The sequence below is a fragment of the Ovis aries genome, chromosome 5 (assembly GCF_016772045.2).
Source record: "Ovis aries strain OAR_USU_Benz2616 breed Rambouillet chromosome 5, ARS-UI_Ramb_v3.0, whole genome shotgun sequence".
Lineage (NCBI taxonomy): Eukaryota > Metazoa > Chordata > Mammalia > Artiodactyla > Bovidae > Ovis > Ovis aries.
The window spans coordinates 93,686,523-93,704,006 of record NC_056058.1 but is presented as its reverse complement, the minus strand read 5'-3'; the positions used below and the strand labels follow the sequence as shown (position 1 = coordinate 93,704,006).

The following is a 17,484-nucleotide window of genomic DNA, read 5'->3' as shown; positions in this document are numbered from 1 at the left end:
GCCCGCCCCGGGCAGCACCTCCCCCGCAGCCCCGCGCGGTTCGTGGAGGGGGCGATGCCCGCTCTGACTGCGGGGCTGGCATCCTCCGGGCTGGCTAACAAAACAACGCGAGGCAGGTCACCCGCTGATGGCATTGGTCTACCGCTCCAAGGCTGTCTCTGCGAACACACGCCCCCAAATGTCGCTTTTAAAACTACGGAGTAAATTAACATTTTACATCCCATAACAGATTTTGCTTTCTAAAGAGTGGTTTAACAGAACCAAAATTCTACTGAATTAGTGTACATTATACATTATGACTAAACATTTCAAAATAAGAATGGATTTTAAGCCACTGAATAAAATAAGAATGCTGAATTCATACTGCCATAAATAAATGTGTTTTTATATATACTCAACCAATTCATGGGCAATCAAGAAACTTAACCGATCACTAATAAATTCCTCTCCGCCCTGAGAATCTTGTCTCAAAGCATGCGAACTGAAACACAGACAGCGTTGGCCACCTGCTCCTTCTTCTGTTGGTCAGCTACCCCTTCTCCATCAGCCGGCAGATGTAGCCTTGGCTAGTCTGGAATGATTTTGCTAAATGTCACTATTTCCTTTTAATCTTACACAGATAGTAATCCCTCCCCACCGCATTCCCACCAATAAATATCCTTTAGATACTGAGAAGAGATAAGAAAATGCTTTTCCTTGTAGAAGAATACTCTTGCACTTGAAGTTGCTCAGTCGTGTCCGACTTTTTACGACCCATAGACTGTAGCCTGCCAGGCTCCTCCATCCATGGGATTTTCCAGGCAAGAGTACTGGAGTGGGTTGCCATTTCCTTCTCCAGAGGATGTTCCCGACCCAGGGATCGAACCTGGGTCTTCCACATTGGAGGCAGACACTTTACCGTCTGAGCCACCTGGAAAGTCAATAGAAGAATTCTAACTAATAAATATAAAATAAGTGATTAGGGTTAGGGAAAACACTTACAAAATTTTAAAGAAATATGGGAAGCCAGTTTTCCCCAAAGCCATAAATTGGTTACAATAAAGGCTCTAGACAGGGAGCTGGGGGTGTGAGTGGAGGAGGTAGTGGCAGTGGGTAGTTAAGGACCAGAAATTCAGGCCTCACTAGCGACAGCTGAGCAGTGACTCACTCCGTGTCCAGCCAAGACAGAGGTGACGGCCAGCAGGCATTCAGAAGAGTGTTCATCTGGGCAGGCTGGTACCCACATCCACCCAGCAATCAAAGCAGGCGGGGTCCCACTGACTTCTCCTGCAAGGTGTTCCCCACAGCCACCTTATTTATTATCATTTTTCATTTACTTCTTTTAAATAAAGTGAAAGAAAAGCCCTTCCAACTCTAATATTCTATAATTCCCCGAGGAGAAGACCCCGTCCTCATAATTCTTCTAGATGAAAATGTAGCTTAAATTCCTTTTTGGCTCATGGTCAGTATGTTCTCTGCTTTTTTGTTTCTTAACCTCAGCTTATCAGTGACATTTCAAACAACCAATATGACTTACTTGGGCTGCTTCTCAAGAGGGATGAGCCCTGAGTCCCACAGCTCCAGGGTTAAGCAGCATATCTCTCTCAGTGAGGGTGAGTATATTTGAGCTCTTCAAGGGTACAGATTACTAATTACATGGTTATGAAATAAAACTTCCGAAGATGCTTATCCTGCAGGACAGGTAGAAAGGGACTCTTTTCCTTGGAGATGAAGAAGGACGGTATTGCTCCCAGATAAGCTATGTCTATTCTAGTCCCTATTCTAGTCCTTTCTTCCAGCGTGGCCCCCACATCACCCGAATCTAAAAAACTGGAGGGTATTTATCAAATAAAGAAAATCCTGGGCCTTACCCCCTTATGAGGAATCAGGTTTTTGTGGCTTGGAACCTGAGAATCTGCATTTTAACCAGATTATCTCTGTTAGATAATCTCATTCCCTGATCAGTTTAGGTAATCTAAGATACAAGTAATCTAAATTACCCACATTCAGCACAATTCAGCATCTCTGCAGCTCAAAATGCAGTTGCCAAACCACCAGCAGCAACTGGGAGCTTGTTGGAAAAGCAGAAAGAATCTCAGTCCACCACAGACTTCCTGAGTCAGAATCTGCATTTTAATAAAAAACCTCACTGACTGAATATGCACATTAAAATGATACTCCTCCATCCATGGGATTTTCTAGGCAAGAGTACTGGGGTGGGTTGCTGTTTCCTTCTCCAGGAAATCTTCCCGACCCAGGGATTGAACCTGGGTCTCCCGCATTGGAGGCAGACGCTTTACCCTCTGAGCCACCGGGGAAGTCCTAGAATGATACTGCTCTGAATCTTGTTTCCCAAACCTCGGTTATTTGTGTATGTGTGTTATCGTCCTTCAATCATGTTCAACTCATTGCAACCCCATGAATTGTAGCCCACCAGGTTCCTCTGTCCATGGGGTTCTCCAAGCAAGAACACTGGAGTGGGCTGCCATTCTCTTCTCCAAGGGATTTTCCCAACCCAGGGATTGAACCTGGGTCTCCTGCATTACAGGCAGATTCTTTACCATCTAAGCCACTATTTTTTAAAATCTGGCATAGCTGTATTAATATTTTAAAAACAGATTTACATTTTAACCATATCTAGCCTTGGCTTCCCTGGTGGCTCAGACAGTAAAGAGTCTACCTGCAGTGCAGGAGACCCAGGTTTGATCCCTCCATGGGGAAGATCCCTTGGAGAAGGAAAAGGCAACCCACTCTACTGTTCCTGCCTGGAAAATCCCATGGATGGAGGAGGCTGGTAGGTTACAGTCCGTGGGGTCACAGAGTCAGACACGACTGAGCGACTTCACTTAGCCTTGTTCTATGCAAAACTATCCAAGAGATCACAAGCTGGAATCAAGACTGCCGGGAGAAATATCAATAACCTCAGATATGCAGATGACACCACTCTTATGGCAGAAAGTGAAGAGGAACCAAAAAGCCTCTTGATGAAAGTGAAAGAGGAGAGAGAAAAAGTTGGCTTAAAACCCAACATTCAGAAAACGAAGATCATGGCATCTGGTCCCATCTCTTCCTGGGAAATAGATGGGGAAACAGTGGAAACAGTGTTTGACTTTATTTTGGGGGTCTCCAAAATCACTGCAGATGGTGATTGCAGCCATGAAATTAAAAGACACTTACTCCTTGGAAGGAAAGTTATGACCAACCTAGATAGCATATTGAAAAGCAGAGACATTACTTTGCTAACAAAGGTCCATGTAGCCAAGGCTATGGTTTTCCCAGTAGTCATGTATGGATGTGAGAGTTGGACTATAAAAAAAGCTGAGTGCCGAAGAATTGATGCTTTTGAAGTGTGGTGTTGGAGAAGACTCTTGAGAGCCCCCTGGACTGCAAGAAGATCCAACCAGTCCATCCTAAAGGAGATCAGTCCTGGGTGTTCATTGGAAGGACTGATGCTAAAGCTGAAACTCCAATACTTTGGCTACCTCATGCGAAGAGTTGACTCATTGGAAAAGACTCTGATGCTGGGAGGGATTGGGGGCAGGAGGAGAAGGGGACGACAGAGGATGAGATGGCTGGATGGCATCACTGACTTGATGGACATGAGTTTGGGTGAACTCCTGGAGTTGGTGACGGACAGGGAGGCCTGGCGTGCTGCGATTCATGGGGTCATAAAGAGTCGCACACGACTGAGCGACTGAACTGAACTGAACTGATCCAAGAGATCATGAGTTTGGAAGTTCTACTTTACTTTTTCTAGCACACTGAAACACATGCAGAACTATTGAAATAAAAACGCTTGCTTACTTAACAACATACAGAATCATCTCACCCACCACATGTGGTCCAAAGGTTCTGTGAGGGAGGCTGACACTGAACGCTGGGATGCCTGAGCATTCAGTGTCAGCTGAACGTGAGTGTCCTGAGCAACCCACTGGATGCTGAGTTTATTCCCTGCCCCTTGCCCTTTATTCACATTATGCATGAGAAAAGTAGGGCTGTGCTACCAAGGTTAACAGGTATTTCTGGCAGAATCAGGACCAAAAGCACAGAAGGAATTCTCTGGTGGGTGCTTATTCTTGCACAGATCTTCTCCCCTCCAACTGGGAGCAAAGCTGTATGTGCCCTCTTCTGTTTAAAGGGTCTAATGTTGCTCCATAACCTGTTGTTTGTTCTTGTTTAGTCACTCAGTCGTGTCTGACTCTTTTGTGACCTCATGGACAGTGGCCCAGCCAACCAGCTCCTCTGTCCATGGGATTTTTCCTGGCAAGAATACTGGAGTGGTAACCAGCGATTTTCCCTCCAGTTCAATTAGGCAGTTGTCCTGTTTTCCTTTCCATGTAAATAGCTGGCAGCTGGCAATACATCTGAAAATCCTCATTATTGAAAGTCACTCAGTCGTGTCTGACTCTTTACGACCCCATGGACTATACAGGCCATGGAATTCTCCAGGCCAGAATACTGGAGTGGGTAGCCTTTCCCTTCTCCAGGGGACCTTCCCAACCCAGGGATCGAACCCAGGTTTCCTGCATTGCAGGCAGATTCTTTACCAGCTGAGCCACCAGGGAAGCTCAGTCAATACAGTGCGAGCCTTCCCAGCCCCAGATTCCTCTGCAGCAGGGCTAAGACACGTGACCCGCACTGGCCAATCAGCTGTGCCTCACACGAGTGAGCCCGGCAATGAGCCCAGTGGAGGCGCCGCCCTCTGGTAGGTCTGAGTTAGAAGGCCTTCCCGCCTTCAAGGCTGGCAGTGTCCAAGTTCCCGGCATCCAGGCCTAAACGTGATGTGATAGGTGCTGAGCTGCAGTGGCGGCGAGGAGGAACTGCCACAGGGAGAAAAGTGAAATAGACTCTTTCTGCTGGAGCCTTTTGGAGTTCTCTAGGAGCTACCTGCTAGCCCTTACGAATCCCTCTAGCGTGAAGTCGTCAGAGTGGATTCCAATGGGAACTGATAACTTTACCCAGCACATCTTATAGCCACAGTTTTCTGCAGAGACGTTCTTAATGCAAGTTCAACCTCGCTTTCCTCACCAGAGTTAGTTGGTGGTTACAATAGAAGTTGCCTGAGACTCTTTCAGTAAAATACAACTGCATGACTGATTATGGATCCCAGCTATTTATTTAATAAGAATCTAATTTCTATAGCCTCATTAGACCTCATTATTAATTTATAAAAATTCAATTTTAAGCACTAACCACCTTAAAATAATGATTTTGAATTAGAAATATCTATGCCACTATGGCACCCCACTCCAGTACTCTTGCCTGGAAAATCCCATGGATGGAGGAGCCTGATAGGCTGCAGTCCATGGGGTCACTAAGTCGGACATGACTGAGTGACTTTGCTTTCACCTTTCGCTTTCATGCATTGGGGAAGGAAATGGCAACCCACTCCAGTGTTCTTGCCTGGAGAATCCCAGGGACAGGGGAGCCTGGTGGGCTGCCGTCTATGGGGTTGCACAGAGTCGGACACGACTGAAGTGACTTAGCAATAGCAATGCCACTTAAGTGTTTTGGATCCTCCAAACCCAGGACTATGTAGCAGAAATGATATTATTTGTACACATAATTACTGATTTTGTAAGAATTCTCATAAAAAATTTCTGCAATACATGGTAACCAGTCTCTAACATACAGCTATATACAGCTTACATAAGCTTAAATACTGAATTTTTAATACAGACTAAGTTTTTCTTAATAATTGTAAAATTGTCACTTACTTTAACTTTTGAGTTGAATGTGTCCAGAATCATGAAAACCAGAACTAATTCTCACTACCAATTATACTACTATTGTCTTGTTATATTTTGGGAGAATATCATTTGCCTGTGTGTTGTGATAATTTACTGTGTAATAAAAGGCTTTAGGGGGTCACAAACGATATTAAATGATGCATAGGAATGGTCATTTTTAAGTGATGATGATACTAAGGACTTTCAATCTGTTATCAAAAGACAAAGTTAAAAAACTAAGGGTGTGTGTATATATATATATATAAAATGTATATGTATGCACATATCTCAGTATATATGTATATGTATGTATACATATATGTATATATATGTATACATATATAAGTATATATATGTATATTTCTAATACTCTGTAAGAGTTAAAGATATAAAAAGGAAGGAATGAAGAATTAAATCCTGGAAAAAACAATATTCAGGAAATTGGTGAAGGAACTCCAGTCAGGAAACCACAGTGATATAGAACAATAGAAGAGTGGGATTGGAGAAGCCAAGGAGAGAATTACAAGTTTGCCAGTAAATACTAAATCAGTCACTGTGTGGCTAAATTCTCTACCTCCCAGCTAAGCTCCCTCCCACAGCTTCCTGAGGCAGGGGCAAGGTTTGAGGAGAATTGCCAAATTCTTTACGAGAATTCTACCTAGAAATGAGTGGATGATACTCCTGGGTAGAGAAAAGATGTAAAAGGGACTGCTTCTTACCACTAAATTCGGGGCGGGGGGCGGTGGGTGGGGGGTGGATCGGGAAAAAACAAAACAAAAATACCTAAGTGTGATTTTCCACATGTACTGACCCTCCAAGAGTTTGAATGAATGAAATGAGTAAAGGCCCTTCCCAGGCAGGAGATCTGGAGAGTGTACTGACACTCCAAGAGTTTAGGTAACGACAACTCTGGAAACCACGTACAAATCATTCACTAAAAATCTCCTCAGACTGAGGTCTGGCTAATGAAGCTTTGGCCACCTGATGCAAAGAACCGGTCTTTTCACTGGAAAAGACCCTCATGCTGGGAAAGATTGAAGACGGGAGGAGAAGGGCACGGCAGAGGATGAGATGTTTGGATGGCATCACCAACTCGATGGACGTGAGTTTGAGTGAACTCTGGGAGTTGGTGATGGACAGGGAGGCCTGGCGTGCTGCAGTCCATGGGGTCACCAAGAGTCGGACACGATTGAGCGACTGAACTGATGAAGCTTTGAATTTTTAGAGGCATAATTTAAGTGCAAGTTAAATAAAAGTCATAATATTACAAAAGATAGGACATGTCCAGAAAATATATTTTAGTTGGAGACCTCCAAACAAGAGAGTTTGAGGACTAACAAGGGCAATGGCAGCAGAGATACCCTGGCAGCCTCTTCTCATGTCTCAGCTGGGTTTTATTTTGGGTACTTGTAAGGGGTCTGGACAGCAGCTGAGGCTCTAGGAGGCTCTAAAATATGAACCCTTCACCAAGCAAGCAACATACATGAATGAGGAAGTCCACAGCCCTTCACAGGAAAGCTACCAGTTCCAATGGAAAAAAAAAAAAATGCTTATTTTCAATAGTCATATAGGCAATCCTGAAACAGGTTAAGGTCTGGATAATCCTGGACATACTGGAAGATCACCAGCTAAAGCGGAAGGAGCATAGCTACTTTATATATTGAAAACTACTAGCTTAAATTATAGTTACAGCTTATCTTGAAAGATGAAATTTCAGTGGTTTTGATAAGCTGCAAAATTTGGTAGTGTTATACTACCAAAGAAGGCTTGGTCAGACTTTAAAAGGTCCAGGATCTTTTGTGAACTGGAAGCCTGGGTTTGAACCCGACCTCCATCTCACTGGCTTTGTGATATTGTCAAGGTTACTTAACCTCTCTGACCCCAGGTTTCCTTGAGTATAAAGGAATAATAATTATAAGGTTGTGACAGATTACATAAGATAATTATACAGCACATTTAGCAAGAGCCTGCTATGCTTAATACTCATAAAGATAATTTGAATTATTTTCTGAAGAAGTAGAAAGACTATATTTCATAGTATGTGCAAAAATCAAATATTTATAAACATTTAAAATAATGATTAATATTTTTGGACACTTTTAGATGCCAGTAAGAATAATAAACAAATGTTTTTATTAGGTCTTAAGTCATCAAGTCCTTATTAAGAAATGTCATGCCTGTTGCTTTGTACCTCCCCCACCAGCCCAGAAATGATACTTTGTTCGATTTTCAGTGATATATTTGACAAGTTTGCTTTCCCTACAAGTCCCACCCACTAGTGATACATCTGTAAAGTAGGTGTCTTTTCATGTCCAGGAAATAACTGACCTTGGTGACCGGGGCTTTTTCACCAGCCTGAGTTCTGGAGAGCTGACTGCTCCCAAGGCTTGTTGCTTTTTTCTGGAAAAAAAAAAAAAAAAAGAAAATATTAGCTTCAGTGGGGGAAGATACCTTAACAATGTGGTCAAGCGCAAATTTTTCTATCAATACAAATATCTTTTCAAGCAAAATTCAGACTAATATACTCAATGCTAAGCACACAAAAAGTGAAACAAGTGTTTTATTTTTTATATCTTAGCCTGCTGCTAAGTCACTTCAGTTGTGTCCAACTCTGTGCGACCCAATAGATGGCAGCCCATCAAGCTTCCCCATCCCTGGGATTCTCCAGGCAAGAACACTGGAGTGGGTTGCCTTTTCCTTCTCCAATGCATGAAAGTGAAAAGTGAAAGTGAAGTCACTCAGTCGTGTCTGACTCCTAGCGACCCCATGGACTGCAGCCTACCAGGCTCCTCTGCCCATGGGATTCTCCAGGCAAGAGTACTGGAGTGGGTTGCCATTGCCTTCTCCTATGTTAGCCTGAAGACTATATAAATATTAAAAAGAAAGAGCGCATTGAATACATTGCAATTGGTCAGTAGTCAATGGTTTTGGAAAACGGCCAAACTCCTCACATGGAGAGGTGCCATTTTCCACCACCATGCATTCCCAGAACAGCATCACTCACTGGGACAGGGTGCGTTCTTTCTCTCTTACCCTGAGCGCTGCAGAGCAGGCGTTAGCCAGCCTGCAGAGGGTGACTCAGCAGCAAGGATCAAAGATGCAATCCTATGTCTAAGAAACTTATCTCAGGGAAATAATAGTATAAGAGCAAAAGCCTTTTTTTCTTCACAGATATTCATCACAGTATTCTGACTCCAAAAGGCAAAAAACAATACGGGTAATAATGAATGTTTACTGAGTTCTTTATTACCTATAGTGTTTTTTGAAGTTAGAATACGATGATGAATAATAATGAATGTTTATTGAGTTACTGGGCTTCCCTGATAGCTCAGTTGGTAAAGAATCCGCCTGCAATGCAGGAGACCCTGGTTCAATTAGTGGGTTGGGAAGATCCGCTGGAGAAGGGATAGGCTGCCCACTCCAGTATTCTTGGGCTTCCCTTGTGCCTTAGTCAATCTAATCATACTGACTGACTGACTGACTGAGCCACAAGGGAAGCCCGAGACTCTGCACATGGACATCACCAGATGGTCAACACCGAAATCAGATCGATTATATTCTTTGCAGCTAAAGATGGAGAAGCTCTATACAGTCAACAAAAACAAGACCAGGAGCTGACTGTGGCTCAGATCATGAACTCCTTATTACCAAATTCATAATAAAATTGAAGAAAGTAGGGAAAACCACTAGACCACTCAGGTATGACCTCAGTCAAATCCCTTATGATTATTCAGTGGAAGTGACAAATAGATTTAAGGGCCTAGATTTGATAGATAGAGTGCCTGATGAACTATGGAATGAGGTTCGTGACACTGTACAGGAGATAGGGATCAAGACCATCCCCATGGAAAAGAAATGCAAAAAAGCAAAATGGCTGTCTGGGGAGGCCTTACAAATAGCTGTGAAAAGAAGAGAAGCAAAAAGCAAAGGACAAAAGGAAAGATACAAGCATCTGAATGCAGGGTTCCAAAGAATAGCAAGAAGAGATAAGAAAGCCTTCCTCAGTGATCAATGCAAAGAACTAGAGAAAAACAGCAGAATTTTCTTCAAGAAAATTAGAGACACCAAGGGAACATTTCATGCAAAGATGGGCTCGATAAAGGACAGAAATGGTATGGACCTAACAGAAGCAGAAGATATTAAGAAGAGGTGGCAAAAATACACAGAAGAACTGTACAAAAAAGATCTTCATGACCAAGATAATCACGATGGTGTGATCACTCACCTAGAGCCAGAAATCCTGGAATGTGAAGTCAAGTGGGCCTTAGAAAGCATCACTACGAACAAAGCTAGTGGAGGTGATGAAATTCCAGTTGAGCTATTTCAAATCCTGAAAGATAATGCTGTGAAAGTGCTGCACTCAATATGCCAGCAAATTTGGAAAACTCAGCAGTGGCCACAGGACTGGAAAAGGTCAGTTTTCATTCCAATGCCAAAGAAAAGCAATGCCACAGAATGCTCAAACTACCACACAATTGCACTCACCTCACACGCTAGTAAAGTAATGCTCAAAATTCTCCAAGCCAGGCTTCAGCAATACGTGAACCGTGAACTTCCAGATGTTCAAGTTGGTCTTAGAAAAGGCAGAGGAACCAGAGATCAAAGTGCCAACATCCACTTGACCATCAAAAAAGCAAGAGAATTCCAGAAAAACATCTATTTCTGCTTCATTGACTACACCAAAACCTTTGACTGTGTGGATCACAATAAACTGTGGAAAATTCTGAAACAGATGGGAATACCAGACCACCTGACCTGCCTCTTGAGAAACGTATATGCAGGTCAGGAAGCAACAGTTAGAACTGGCATGGAACAACAGACTGGTTCCAAATAGGAAAAGGAGTACATCAAGGCTGTATATTGTCACCCTGCTTATTTAACTTCTATCCCGAGTAGATCATGAGAAACGCTGGGCTGGAAGAAGCACAAGCTGGAATCAAGATTGCTGGGAGAAATATCAATAACCTCAGATATGCAGATGACACCACCCTTATGGCAGAAAGTGAAGAGGAACTAAAAAGCCTGTTGATGAAAGTGAAAGAGGAGAGTGAAAAAGTTGGCTTAAAGCTCAACATTCAGAAAATGAAGATCATGGCATCTGGCCCCATCACTTCATGGGAAATAGATGGGGAAACAGTGGAAACAGTGTCAGACTTTATTTTTGGGGTCTTAAAGAGTCAGACACAACCGAGCGACTTTCATTTCATTTTCACTGCACATTGAGTTCTTACCATGTATCAGGTAATTGTTCTATCAGGATAATTGAATTATAGATAATAAAATAATGCTCTAATGATACAATATATTACAGTACTATTGTAAGTGCTCTAAGCATCATCATGTGTAACGTGTATAACATCATATAACATGTATAACATGATATAATATGTAACATGTATCATGTGTAACAAGTTAGTTAATCTTAAAATTACACAATATAAAGCTGTTACTATTGTTATCCCCATTTTATGGGTAAGGAGATGGAGGAATGGGGTGAGTATATAACTTGGCCGTGGTCACAGCTCATAAAAAGCAAGATGTCTGTTTCAGACCTTATTCTGTCACCTACCTACACTGTCTCCCACATAAGAGGTCATGCTATGAACAGCTACAGGATGAAATGTCATGTGGTTGTTTAAAGATCATGTTTAGAAGAACACTGCATTAAGTGAAAATATTGAACTTATATTTTACATAAAGAAAAGCCACATTATAAATTAACATGTATAGTATGATCTCTGAAGTTCATATGGGGTTATTTTCTGATAGTGGGGTTAAGAGTGCTTCCTTGTGGTTTTTTTTGGTGGTTTTTTTTTTTTTTTTTGTATTTTCTTATATAACTACTTGGAGAAGGCAATGACACTCCACTCCAGTACTCTTGCCTGGAAAATCCCATGGACAGAGGAGCCTGGTGGGCTGCAGTCCATGGGGTTGCTAAAAGTTGGACACGACTGAGCGACTTCACTTTCACTTTTTACTTTCATGCATTGGAGAAGGAAATGGCAACCCACTCCAGTGTTCTTGCCTGGAGAATCCCGGGGACAGGGGAGCCTCGTGGGCTGCCGTCTATGTGGTCACACAGAGTCGGACACGACTGAAGCGACTTAGCAGCGGCAGTGGCTTATAACTACTGAAGTGACAAAGGATAATAAACAAGGCGGGAAGATGAAACATACAGTTGCTTTCTGCACAAGGACTTGATATCTTGTATCTTTTACTTATGAGTTTTACTTATGTATTTCAGAGAAGAAAGCATATAAAGTTTATAATGCAACATGGTGAGATTATGATCCAGTATCTATAAAACATGAAGCATGTACTATAAGTATTGAATACATAGGAGGGGTTATCATGTGGATTAGGTAATATATAACACCGTAAAGAGTTACATTTCCACTTACAACTTTGGACACTTTTTGAAAAATATATAATTGAGAAGAATTTGGTTGAATTCTTTAACATTTAGAAGATATTCAGCAAAATTTGTATTGTTTAACTTTGTGAAACGGTCTGCCACAATTTGAGCTGAAGTTTGAGCTGAAGCCTTGTTTCCCTTCAGAGCAAATACTGTCTTAGCAAGCGGAAAAGATGAAACTCAGCTTGCTGTCCTCAAAGTCCAATAGTTATGTGTCCACTGGTTGGCCATTCTCAGAGCCCTGCAGGGTGCCCACTGAATCAACAGGGTGGACACGTTTTAACAGGTGTCTGAGGGTCTCCAGAGGCCTCTGCAGGGGCCCCAGGCTCCAAAGTATCACCTGTAAACTAAATAGTCTCTCCCAAGCATTCAAGCACTACCATCAACCAGAGGAAGAAAAAAATCCTAGATAAATGTGACAGAAATTAAAGAGGGCTTCCCTGGTGGCTCAGATGATAAAGAATCTGCCTGCAATGCAGGAGACCCTGGGTTTGATCCCTGGGTGGAGAAGATCCCCTGGAGAAGGGAATGGCTACCAACTCCAGTATTTTTGCCTGGACAATACCAGGGACAGAGGAGCCAAGCAGGCTACAGTCCATGGAGCTGCAAAGGGGTGGAAACGTCTGAGCGACTAACACTTTCACTAAAAAGTTAGTACTTTGGGTGTGATATGGGAGATGGTAAAAGGAGGGGATGGCCTAAATTTTATCCATATCACAAGTCTCTTTTCAAAATATAAGCTAAACAAATAGCTTCTGATAATCATAGTGCATAACACGGATTCCGTGTAAGGCACTGGATATAAGAAATGAAGACAAGCATATAGCATTGGGGCTGTTCATTATTGTTTCATTTTCCATTTCAACCTCCTCATTTCCAGTGAGGAGACTGAAGCCTGGAAAAGTCCAATCACTGTCCACTGCTCCAGCTATTAACTTGTGGTCCCAGCTGTAATCAGGGAAGGTCACACTGCAATCCTGCACTAACTGCAGCTCCAATTCTCACGAGAATGCACATACCAGACGCAGATTTATCTGTAAATGACTTCTACTCCACCCGTTAGCTAAGATTTGCCCACAGAAATTAAAAACTTTTGGCTGAGTCATGAGACCACTAAGTTAAAAATAACTTAATACACATGGGGTTTTTTTAAAAAAATTTAACATACATAATGATTTTTATTTTACCTGTATATAAACTTAACGTTTACTTTAAAGGGTAATTTAAAAATTATTATTAAATTCAGTATCTTTTAACTCAACAGAGGATGGATATCTCAGCTTTCCTGTGGGTATGACCTTGCTTTGTTCTTTGAGACAACTGAATTACCTAGTTTACAAAGGACCAATTTAGTTTAGCTCAAACAGGAGTAGAATTTGTAAAAAAAAAAAAAAAAGATCTTCCATTATGTAATATTTATAGAGCTCTTAATAATGTCAGGCACTTGAAACACAGCACAAAAGCTTAGATATGCACACGTATACCACAGCACACACGGACCCCTTATTCTCAGATTTGTATTGTTACGCATTGTTTCGGCTGATACATGGCATAGTTCTCTCTGTATTTGACTCACGCATCCCTTTACTCCGGGCTTCCCTTATAGCTCATTCGGTAAAGAATCTGTCTGCAATGCAGGAGACCCAAGTTCCATTCCTGGGTCAGGAAGACCTTCTGGAGAAGGAAGGAAATGGCAACCTACTCCACTATTCTTGCCTGGAGAATCCCACGGACAGAGGAGCCTGGCAGGCTACAGTCCATGGGGTCCCAAGCCTTGGATACAACTTAGCGACTAAACCACCCACTACCACCATCCTTTACTCACTGGACGTTTACTGAACCCTGGCTAGAAGCCTGGTCCTATTCTAGGCAGTGGTGATATAATGACCAATTGAACAAAATCAGGTCTTACTCCTGTTCTGCTTATATTCCAGTAAGAGGACTCAGACTCTAAATAAGTCAATGAAAACCAAGATGGTTTCAGAGAGTGAAGAGTGTTGTAAGGATAATAAAACAGGGTCATGTAACAGAGAGTAGCTGGCTGAGGGTTCCTTCAGACAGGATAGACAAAGAAGTGATATTTGACTGAGATCTGACTATAAATAAATCAGGCATAAAGTGTGGCATGGGGGAAGGGAGGCACGGATAAAGGTCCTGGGCTGGGTTTAGCAAGCTGGAGGAACAGAAAGAAGTCACTGCCGCTGAAGCAAGGTGGGCACCGGCATACATGGAACACGGTGATACAGGATGCTGAATCAAGATGCTTAGTCCGAAGGGATGTGGGTTCATGACCGACCCACAGTCGGGTGGGCTGGGATCACCAGTTTCTTCCAGCCTCGGCTGGCTTCCTGCCTTCTCTGGGTACCTACCATCTAGTCCTTGGGAGTCTTTCTTGTCTCCATGGGAAAAGTTCTAAAAGTCCCTTGGCTTCACATCACCGTGAACTTATCTTGGGCAGTCTTCCTCACCCTCACTCCCTCTAACCCCCTCACCATCAGCATCAGTCCTTAGAAATCCCACTCTGGCTTGGACACGTATCTCACCCAGCTAGGTCTGCACATTCACAGCTCTGACAGGGCTGGGTCTACCCTCAGAAAGAATGGAATTCATTTACTCACAGTAAGGGAAAACTCAGAACAAGCTCACTCCCATAGGATTCTGCCTTTGTCTTAACACACAGACACGCTCTGGTCTCTAAACAATTAAGCTGTTACATGAGAACACCAGTACCAGGATAATTCAAAGTTTGAGTTCAACTAATTTTTCTTCGAGGCCACTGAACAGATTTTCGCTTGCCATTCAACCGCATTCCTCCTAACATTTATGAGCACGTCTCTGTTTTACTTAAGTTTTATAGAAAGGAAACGGTCAGGAACGGTCTGCCCCTCGTCTGTGGCTGAGTCACTCTTCCTGGCAGGCCAGCCTGTCATAGGGCCTCAGTCTTAAAAACAGTTGACAGAAGTGTCACCATCCATACCAGATCTGCCTCTATTGGACTCTGACTCCAGGACATCAGGTCCGGTCCATTTACAGGGAATTTGTGTGATTTTTTTCCTGCTCAGGTGCAGACTCCTGAGAAGACATAGGCCCTGTTTCCACGGACCATGAATCCATACCTCCTGCTAGAAGCTGCCTCTCCCATCTCAAAAGAAGTTCAGAGTCTGCTGGCCAGGAGACCCATAAAACGGGCACCTCATCTTGAGCAGACAGAATGGATAAAGAACGCATAGATTATATCCGTCCTATCCGCTGTTGCAGGAGGACATGAGAGGAATTAACAGCATGCCTTTCTTGGATGTCTGTTGTGGTTCATAACAAAAGTTGAGTATTGAATGGGTTGGGTATTGAATGAATCGGAACTCAAGTCTCAAAGTAAGAATTCAAGTTTTCAAAGTAACAATGAAATTCCGAGAGGCAGGCAAAGCTGCTGCGTCACTATCTTCTAAAATCTCAGGAAAGGCCCCTTAAGTGAGGCCTCATGCCAGCCTGAGACCTGATGACTCTACATAGAAAAGTGCGAAATCCTCTAGAATAATGGTCCTGCTGTTTGATACATGTTGGCAGGAAAATCCTGGCTGCAACCAAATGCCAGCTGTGAGACCTCGGTCAAGTTTATGAGCACTTCTAATGGCCGGATGGCATCACTGACTCAATGGACGTGAGTCTGAGTGAATTCCGGGAGTTGGTGATGGACAGGGAGACCTGGTGTGCTGCGATTCATGGGGTTGCAAAGAGTCGGACATGACTGAGCGACCGAACTGAACTGAACTGAACTGAAACACTCACTTTCTTACCTGAGCAATGAAAAGAAGCCTACTTGTATCTCAGAGAGAGACTGAGAGGACTGTATGAGATGAAGTGTGGCCTGAAGTCTGTGGCTCACAGGTTAGAAATCCCTGCTCTGGGGGAGAGAGAGGCCCAAGGCCTTGAACCAGTGGCAGTGGGACAGACTCATCAACACAGGGCAACCCCTGTGCATCTAATTTTAAATCATAATGGGTCTTAGTGGCTGCTGATAATTTTTTTTGAGCTTTGTTATTTATATAATACATGTGCTTAGTCACTCAGTCATGTCCCACCAGGCTCCTCTGTCCATGGAGATTCTCCAGGCAAGAATACTGGAGTGGGTTGCCATGCTCTCCTTCAAGGGATCTTCCCAACCCAGGGATCGAACTCAGGTCTCCCACATCGTAGGCGGATTTTCTATCATCTGAGCCACCAGGGAAGCCCATTTATATAATAGAAAAATAATTGTTTTTTCATTGAAAAGAAAGTGATTTTTTTTTTTTTTTTAGGACTGGTCATGATTCTATTACCTGGAAACAATTTGATCCTTTTGAGGTTTGCTTTTAAGCTTTGTTAGGTTGAACAAGAGCAGCCTTCAGAGCAGAACTAATTTTTTTTCAATACAGTGAGTACTGTACCCAGCGATTCTGACTGGTGAGAACATGTCCTGTGACTGGTCTTACAGGAACTCTGGAGATGATATTAAATTATATATGCAATGCATCTTAGCCCACACTCAGAGATACTGCGATTACTCAATAACTGCTGTGCACGGTAAGTCACTTCAGTCGTGTCTGACTCTCTGTGACCCCATGGACTAGCCCACCAGGCCCCTCTGGCCATGGGATTCTCCAGGCCAAGAATACTGAAGTGGGTTCCATGCCCTCCTCCAGGGGATCCTCCCGACCCAGGGACTGAACTCATGTCTCTTAAGCCTCCAGCATTGTAGGCGGGTTCTTTACCACTAGCGCCACCTGGCAAGACCGATAACTGCCAGCCTTGGGGAACCTGGGACCACTTCTGGGTCAATGCTGAAAGGCTTCCCGGATGAGTGTGGCCTGCCAGAGCCAGAGCAGCAAGTCCTGGTGTTCGTGCATCAGTCGTCAAAGATGACGGCCCCTCTGGACCTGGCTCTCTTAGGCCTCCCAGGTGTTGACAGGGTCACACGGTGTGTGAGTGTGTGTGTGGGCAGGTGATCCAGGGTCATCAAGATCCGCAGGAATAAACATGACCTCAGTGTTTCTGGGAGTGGCAAGGCTCCTTCTGAGGTACTACAGGGTGTCAAGACAGGATATGGGATAGGCGATTTCAACAGCCTTTGTGGCACATTTCAATATTAGTAAAATACTTGCAGAACACTCAAGCTCATTGCTAAATGAACAAAGAAGCAAGTCAGTGACCAGGCATATAAATGAGAAAACTGTCACAACTCAAATCCCTTCACAGTAAAAGAAGGAACTTCGGTTTGTAAGCTGGGCCACAGCCTCCTGGCAAACACAGGTTTGCTTCCCTTTTACACTGGTGACAGTCTTATGTAAGCAAATTGAGATGAAAAAGGAAGGAGTGTTTCTGCCT

At 43.3% G+C, this 17,484-nt stretch overlaps 1 protein-coding gene across 1 annotated transcript in view; it reads right to left on the bottom strand.

The window, feature by feature from the left end:
- CAST (calpastatin) overlaps positions 1–8,092 on the bottom strand; it is a gene marked incomplete at its 5' end in the record, with an annotated part of 89,577 nt that extends 81,485 nt beyond the window's left edge. Inside the window, 1 exon segment of the mRNA NM_001009788.1 lies at positions 8,037–8,092.
- Between the last annotated feature and the right edge of the window lie 9,392 nt (positions 8,093–17,484).